We start from the raw sequence: 7,941 nt of genomic DNA on the forward strand, positions 1-7,941 counted from the left end.
GGTGCTGTTGATTCTCAAGAAGTGGTACCAGACACAGACTCTCCCTCAGGCAGGTGTCAGGGACTGGGGAAGATACCGAAGTGGTTGGCTTGAAAACTGGGGGCCCTGTGGGTCCCAAAGGGGCAAGAGTGGGAGACCCTGGCAGTAGAGGCTTGGGTGCACCCACTGGGTAGGGGCATGGTTGGAGGGGAGGTATAGACTCAGAGTTGGTGACTGTAGGTGAGAGAGCTCACTAGGCACCTGACCAAGCCATAAACTACTCTAGCAGCAAATTTGATCAAGCACACGTGGCTCATTACCTCTGAGGCTGCTGGAGGCCTGGACACTGCACCATCGGAGCATCTTTTATCTGAAAGACATCAAGAAGATATGGAAGTCCTGCCCATTTTCCCAGATCAAAGAAGAAAGGGTGGATGAGACTACATTTAAGTGATAGAGTATTTTATCTAAAGACATTAACTCAACCAGATAAGGATTTTTATCAGCTCTAATGGGAAGCTGAACTTTGAATGGACCAGTTGCTGACACTGAAACAAACCTGTATAAATGGGATGAAATGGAAGTAATGCAAAGGAATGAAATCAAAGTTTCCTTTTGATACCTGAGAAATGAAGAGGGCAGAGTAGGAGAGGAAGTCTGCTTGCAAGTGAGCAATCAAAGGGAACAGACTTGAAATTGTTTTTGCACATCTGAGTTGTATAATTTTACAACCTTGTTGCATTCTATTTCCTCCATGTTGTGGGAACTGAAAGGCTGCATTTAAAATAAAGTGGGCCTTTAGGAGCCATGGATTTTAGGATGATTATCATTGTCTCTAGAGAAATTAATTACAGCAAAATAGCAGGTGACTACTTACAGGTTTCTTCTGTGTATGAAATTTAATACAAATTGAGGAGGAAACAGAGGTGCCTGGATGGCTCAGTTGCTTGAGCATCCAGCTTTTGATCTCAGCTTGGGTCTTGATCTCAGAGTCGTGAGTTCAAGCCCCACGTTGGGCTCCACATGGGCTGGGCATAGAGCCTACTTAAAAAAAAAATTTGAGGGGGAAGGAGGGCTCAAACGGAAAAAAATAACTGAATAAAGCTACTGCATCATGATAATTGACCATAGCTTTCCTGGCCAATCTATAAAAATATGTCTATGTAGTCCTCCATCAATATTTAAGCAAATTAAATGAACTCTTTTGAGACTAATTCTTCTCTATTCTAGATAATAAACTTTGTGTTTTTATAATAGTCTAGAATTTGCCATTTCTGTCTGATGTAAAAAGTTAATCTTGTGACATGGGGAAAATGTACCATTATCTCCATTTTACAAGTGAGGAAACCATCAAAGAATTCATAGGGTTACTTGCGGTTGACCCATCAGGTAGATGAGAGAAACAATCTGCAAACCCAGGTCTTCTGATCACTAGTCCAGTGTTTATTTCACCGCACCAGTGATTTCCAGGGAGTTATTTCTGGAACCTTCTTCCTCCCAAAACATAAGACAGGATAGGATCAGCAACTCTGATTCAAGTGGGAATGAGGTGGCATCCAGAGTCCTGGCTACTCCTTCCCAATCCCTGCAGCACCTCCATGGAGGTGTCTCTGCAGCACCCCAGGACTCCACTGAAAACTGTCTGAAAACCACTGCCCTGTGCCACACTACTCCCAAACCACTTCAACCTCCCCCATTTCCACCTATAATTACATGGTGTTGAGAACAGAGAGCCTGACATCAGCTTGTGAGACAAGTAATTTTGGGCACAAAGTAAATCACAAAAATGACAGTATGGTGAGAAGAAACATGCCAACAAATTTAAAGACATAGACATGGTTTAATTGCTTCTCATACAATATACCATCATTACTGTCTGCTCAAGTGCTTTGAGGCAATTGATTGTTGAAATATTGTGACTTTCCATGCTGCGAACATTCAGCTGCCCAATCAGAACTGAGACTAATGAGGACGAATCTGCTAGTGCAAACATCCGTTACCCATTAAGGCTGTGTGCCCCACATCTGAATGAGAAAGCAGGGGTGGCCAAAGAGAGGAAACTCTACAAAAGGTGACAGCAACAAGACTGCCAACAGATCACTCTGAGCTGGTTCTCATTCAGGCTAGCCACATGTGAACTCTGTACAGCGGTCCAAAGATTATGCCAATGAGGAAAGGGCTTTTGTCAGAAACTCTGTCCCAATCCAACCATTTTTAAAGCTGCCTTGCAAGAAAGGAGAGACTCAGGGCTCTGCACACATTCTGATGGCCCCACTCCTGAACAGAATTTTACAAAGGAACTCTTTGTAGGAGGACTCTATCCCACATTATGTATACCACCTCTGAAAACATAATTTTTAAGGTGTTCATCCTTGGAACACATTGCCTAATTAAAAAAAAAAAAAAAAAAGAATTGAATTGTAGAGAAGGGTCAATGATAAAGAGCAGTCCCCACTCCAGCAGGGATAAATATTGATAAATATTTTTAATTATTTTAGTCACTCTGTTTTTATTCTTATGGAGATTGCCTCATGTCTTTAAATAATATGCTAACATTGCTATTTCTTTTTTTTTTTAAGATTTTATTTATTTATTCATGAGAGACACACAGAGCGAGGGACAGAAACACAGGCAGAGGGAGAAGCAGGCTCCATGCAGGGAGCCTGATGCGGGACTTGATCCTCAGAGCCCAGGATACACCCCTGGGTGGAAGGCAGGCGCTCGACCACTGAGCCACCCAGGCGTCCCTAACATTGCTGTTTCTTGCTATAGTATTTTCTGAAATTATCTGTTGATTCCCTACTATGAAAGATGAAAATTTAGCTTAGCTCTTCCCTAGCCTCTTTCCCAATAGATTTGTAGATTTTTAAAAAGTTTTAATTTTAATTCTAGTTGGTTAACATACAGTGTTATCTTAGTTTCAGGTGGACAATATAGTGATTCAACAATTCTCTACATTACCTGGTGCTCATCATGACAAGTGCATTCCTTAATCCCCATTGCCTGTTTCACCTCCCTCTAACACCCACCCCTCTGCCAACTATCAGTTTGTTCTCTGTAATTAGGAGTCTGTTTCTGAGTTATCTCTTTCCCTTTCTCTTTTTCTCTTATTTGTTTTGTTTCTTAAATTCTACAGATGACTGAAATCATATGGTATTTGTCTTTCTCTGATTGACTAATTTCATTTAGCATAATACATTCTAGTTCCATACATGTTACAAATGACAAGATTTCATTCTTAAAGTATTTAGTTTACAGAGAGAGAGAGAGAGAGAGAGAGAGCAAGTGGGAGAGGGGCTGTGGGAGAGGGAGAAAGAAAACCTCAGGCAGATGAGACCAACACAGGGCTCAATCTCATGGCCCTGAGATCATGACCTGAGCCAAAATCATGAGTTAGACACTTAGCCCGACTGAGCCACCCGGTGCCCCAGTTTCATTCTTTTTTAAGCTGAATAATATTCCATTGTACATACATACTACATCTTCTTTATCCATTCATCAGCTAGTGGACACTTGGGCTGCTTCCAGTTTGTGTTCTTATTTTGAATTCCTCTCTTGATTACATTTTTTAAGATTTTATTTATTTATTCATAAGAGACACAGAGATAGGGGCAGAGACATAGGCAGAGGGAAAAGCAGACTCCCATGGGGATCCTGATGCAGGACTCAATCCCAGGACCCCAGGATCATGCCCTGAGCTGAAGGCAGACACTCAATCACTGAGCCACCAGGCATCCCTCTTGATTACATTTATAATTTTAAATGAGCACCTTCATTTCTTGTTCTGTCAGCTGTTGACTTTACCTCTTTTCTCTTCATTTTCTTTCACCTCTCTTCTTGATTGCCATCACTCAGTCTGTCATCTATACTTTCTTATTTTCAGTGACCATGGCCTTTACATTCTGCTATGAAACTAAAGTTGACCCTTGAACAATATTTGAACTGTGCAGGTCCACTTATACATGGATTTTATTTGATAAACACAACATAGTACATAAATGTATTTTCTTTTTCTTATTTTATTAACATTTTCTTTTTTCTAGATTGATTGTACACATATAGTACATATAATACACATAACTTACAAAATATTATTAATTTACTGTTTATGTTATCAGTAAAGCTTCCAAGTAATAGTAGGCTATATAGTTAAGTTCTGGGGGAATCAAAAATTATAATTTTTGACTTCATGGGGATAGGCATCCCTAACCCTCATGTTGTTCAAGGGTCAACTATATAAATAAATCTCTGAGTGGCTTAGTTGGTTAAGCATCTGCCTTCAGCTCAGGGTGTGATCTCAGGGGCCTGGGGTCAAGCCTCATGTTGGGCTTCCTGCTCAGTGGGGATCCTGCTTCTCCCTCTCCCTCTGCCACTACCCCTGCTTGTGCTCTCTCATTCTCTATCACATAGATAATTAAAATCTTTTAAAAAATAATAGGCCAATCTTTAGACTAATTCTAGGAGTTGAAAATCAGTTAACTAGTTTATTATAACGGCACATTCCATTGGTTGCCTACCAAGCATCCATTCCAGCCTCACTTAAGACAACCTAATAGGACCCTGATTTTTTCAAGTGCCTGCCCTCATCTACTTAGCCAAAATTTTGGGAGAGGTCAGCTCTATTTTCAGCCAAACAAAAGATCCCACATGGGCCATTCAGTGTTTCTCAAACTTGGGTATTCATCAGAATAACCTGGAAGGCTTGTTAAAGCACAGACTACTTAGCTACATTCACAGATATTCTGACCCTGTAGATCTGGGGTGAGGCCTAAGAATTACATGGTAATCTCCATGCCCAATGTGGGGCTCAAACTCACAACCCTGAGATCCAGAATTCATGCTCTGACTGAGCCAGCCAGGCTCCCCTATACTACTTCTTTTAAAGGAATAATCCAGAACTTGTCCACAACATCTTCAGTCACATCCTATTGGCCAGAACTTAGTCACATGGCTACACCTAGGAAGAGGCTGGAAGAGGTGGTTCCTAGCTTGGTGATTATCTGGATACATATCCAGATAAAAATTCAAGGTAGTTCCGTTATGGAAAGAAAGTTAGAAGAGAATGGATATCAAGTGGCAATTAACAATCTCTGCAGCAGTGGTTCCATTCTCCTTTCCAAGAGTTGTTTAGACGAACACCTGACACACTTTCAGCCAATGAGATAGGGAAGGATGTCTGCTGAGGGTCTCTGAGAAAGTTTTCCTCTCTCTAGAAGAGGCATAGTAACTTCTTCGAGTTCTCTCATGTTGGATGTGAACCTTAAAAGAGCAATGGGAAGGCACCTGACTGGCTTGGTCAGAAAAGCACATGACTCTTAATCTCAGGGTTATAAGTCCGGACCCATGTTGGGTGTAGAGATCACTTAAAAATAAAATCTTAAAAAAAGAGAGAGAGAGAGAGAAAGCAGTGGGTTTCTTGTTACTGTGAGAAAAGCTAACCTTTGGACAAAGCTTACAAAGTAAAGCTGTCAGAGGGAAAGACTGAAAGAACTTAGGTGCTTGGTGAAGACCCAGAACCACTGAGTTAACCAGCAAGCCCGAAGCTTCCCTGCATATAGTGCCCTTGTTACATCAGATAATAAATTCCGTATTCTTTCAGCCATGTTGGTTTTCCTGTAGTTTGCAGCCCAATCATCCAAATCAATAAAGTAGCTTTCTAATTTTTTTTTTTTTTTGTACTGTAGGCCTCTGTACTAGCCTAAAATCACAAAGTTCTTATGAGATACTCAGCCTCTTCCTTTTTTGTCCTCAGATAATTTCCTCCTAGCCTCTTGCTTGCTGGCCAGGTCTGCTGGACAGCTGTCACCCTGAGACTTCCCTTAATGACTTCCCTCATTAGAATCCACCTTTTCCTGAATGCCAGTGCTTTTCCTTGGTTTATTCCTTTGTCTTGCTGAGGCATATTGCCAAGTAACTTCCTGATAAAAGATACATGGGAAGTGAATTTTCTGAGTCCTTGCATGTTGGGATCTGTAGGCAATTGGCTTCCTTCTCGGGTATGGCCTCTCCATGCATCCTTCAGGCTGGAATCGCCTCCACTGTGTTTGTCTGGTCACCACTTTCTTCTTTGTCTTCCAGAAATTTATTGAAAGATTTAGATCATTGATAGCCCTTTCCTCTTCTCTTGATTGCTCCTCAATTACACCTCTTTATTTCTTTATTGTCATTTTAATGAGGTCTTAGGAAGAAGATCACATAAATATGTCATTCCTCCATCTTGAACCAGAAGTTTTATCCCCTTTTAATAATACTAATAAATAATTCAGACTTTGAAACTGAGTCATTAGATTGGATGCTTCACATTTCACTACTCTGTGAAAGAACATCTTACTATTTCTCAAAAAGAAAATTTTTTTTTTTTAGCACATTCAAGATAAAATTAAATGAACAAACTATTTGCCTGGGAATTTTCACCCACTCACTTTCCTGAATGTTCTTCAATATATCATCAGGAACTAGAGTTTCTACTGTCTATTCTCCATTAGTTATGAATAATTCCTCTTTTTTTTTATCATTACTGCCAAAAGTGTGACTGAGCATTCAGGCCAAAACTTACAGTTTTGTTTTAAGATTTTATTTATTAAAAAAAAAGATTTTATTTATTTATTCATGAGAGGCACAGACATAGGAAGAGGGAGGAGAAGCAGGCTCCATGCAAAGAGCCCGATGTGGGACTCGATCCCAGAACTCTGGGTTCATGCCCTCAGCCAAAGGCAGATGCTCAACCACTGAGCCACCCAGGCATCCCAGAAACTTATAGTTCTAAAAGAAGTTTGGTCTTTTTTTTCTTTCCTTTTTTTTTTTTTTTAAGGATTTTATTTATTTATTTGAGAGAGAGAGAGCATATGAGCAGAGGCAGAGAAAAAGGGAGAAGCAAACTCCTCACTTAGCAGGGAGTCCAACTCAGGACTCTATCCCTGGGATCATGACCTGAGCCAAAGTCAGACACTTAACTGACTGAGCTACCCAGGTGCCCCAGATTTTTTTCTAATATTTTTTCAATAATTCAATTGAAATGCAATAATTTTTTCAATAATTAAATTGAAAAGAAAGAAAAGAGCTCTTAATTTCCATAACTACACGAAATAAACATAAGAAAAAGCCCATGTTGGGATCCCTGGGTGGCGCAGCGGTTTGGCGCCTGCCTTTGGCCCAGGGCGGGATCCTGGAGACCCGGGATCGAATCCCACATCGGGCTCCCGGTGCATGGAGCCTGCTTCTCCCTCTGCCTGTGTCTCTGCCTCTCTCTCTCTCTGTGACTATCATAAATAAATAAAAAATTAAAAAAAAAAAAAAAAGAAAAAGCCCATGTCAATAGTACAATGGAAAGAGCATGTAAACAATAACATCAAAATGACTGAATGTTAATTGGCCACTTAAATGTGCTCATATATAAAGAATGCAAATTAGCCTTTCTTGGGAACCTACTATGTGCCCTGTAACTTTCATATATTTAATAATTAATGTCCTCAATCTTATGATGATCTTATTTCTATTATATTGCTAAAGAAACAGACTAAAGTAATTACCATGCATAAAGTCATGGATAGGAAAGGAATGGCTGGATTGGGGCTCATTTCCACTTTTGGTGAACCCCAAAGTTTGCACTCTTCATACCTCTTCATCATTCTATAAGGTAAGTGGGTGTGTCCATTCCCATCAGTATTCATTTCCTCTGTAACAGAGTGCTACAGCTGGGTGGCTTAAAGCAACAGAATTCATTGCCCCACAGTTTCAGAGGCTGGAAGTCATAAATACAAGGTGTTGGCAGGGTCATCCTTTCTCAAAGGATCTAGGAGAGAATCTGTTCCATGCCTTTCTTTTAGCTTCTGGTGTCTTAGGTGATCCACGGTGTTCCTTGGCTTGCAGCTTCTTTGCTCCAATCTTTTCTTCTGTGGTCACATGCCCTTCTCTGTATGTGTGTTTATCTCACATGGTCATCTTTTTTTTTTCTTTAAAGAT

The sequence above is a fragment of the Canis lupus genome, chromosome 6, assembly GCF_048164855.1.
Source record: "Canis lupus baileyi chromosome 6, mCanLup2.hap1, whole genome shotgun sequence".
Classification (NCBI taxonomy): Eukaryota; Metazoa; Chordata; class Mammalia; order Carnivora; family Canidae; genus Canis; species Canis lupus.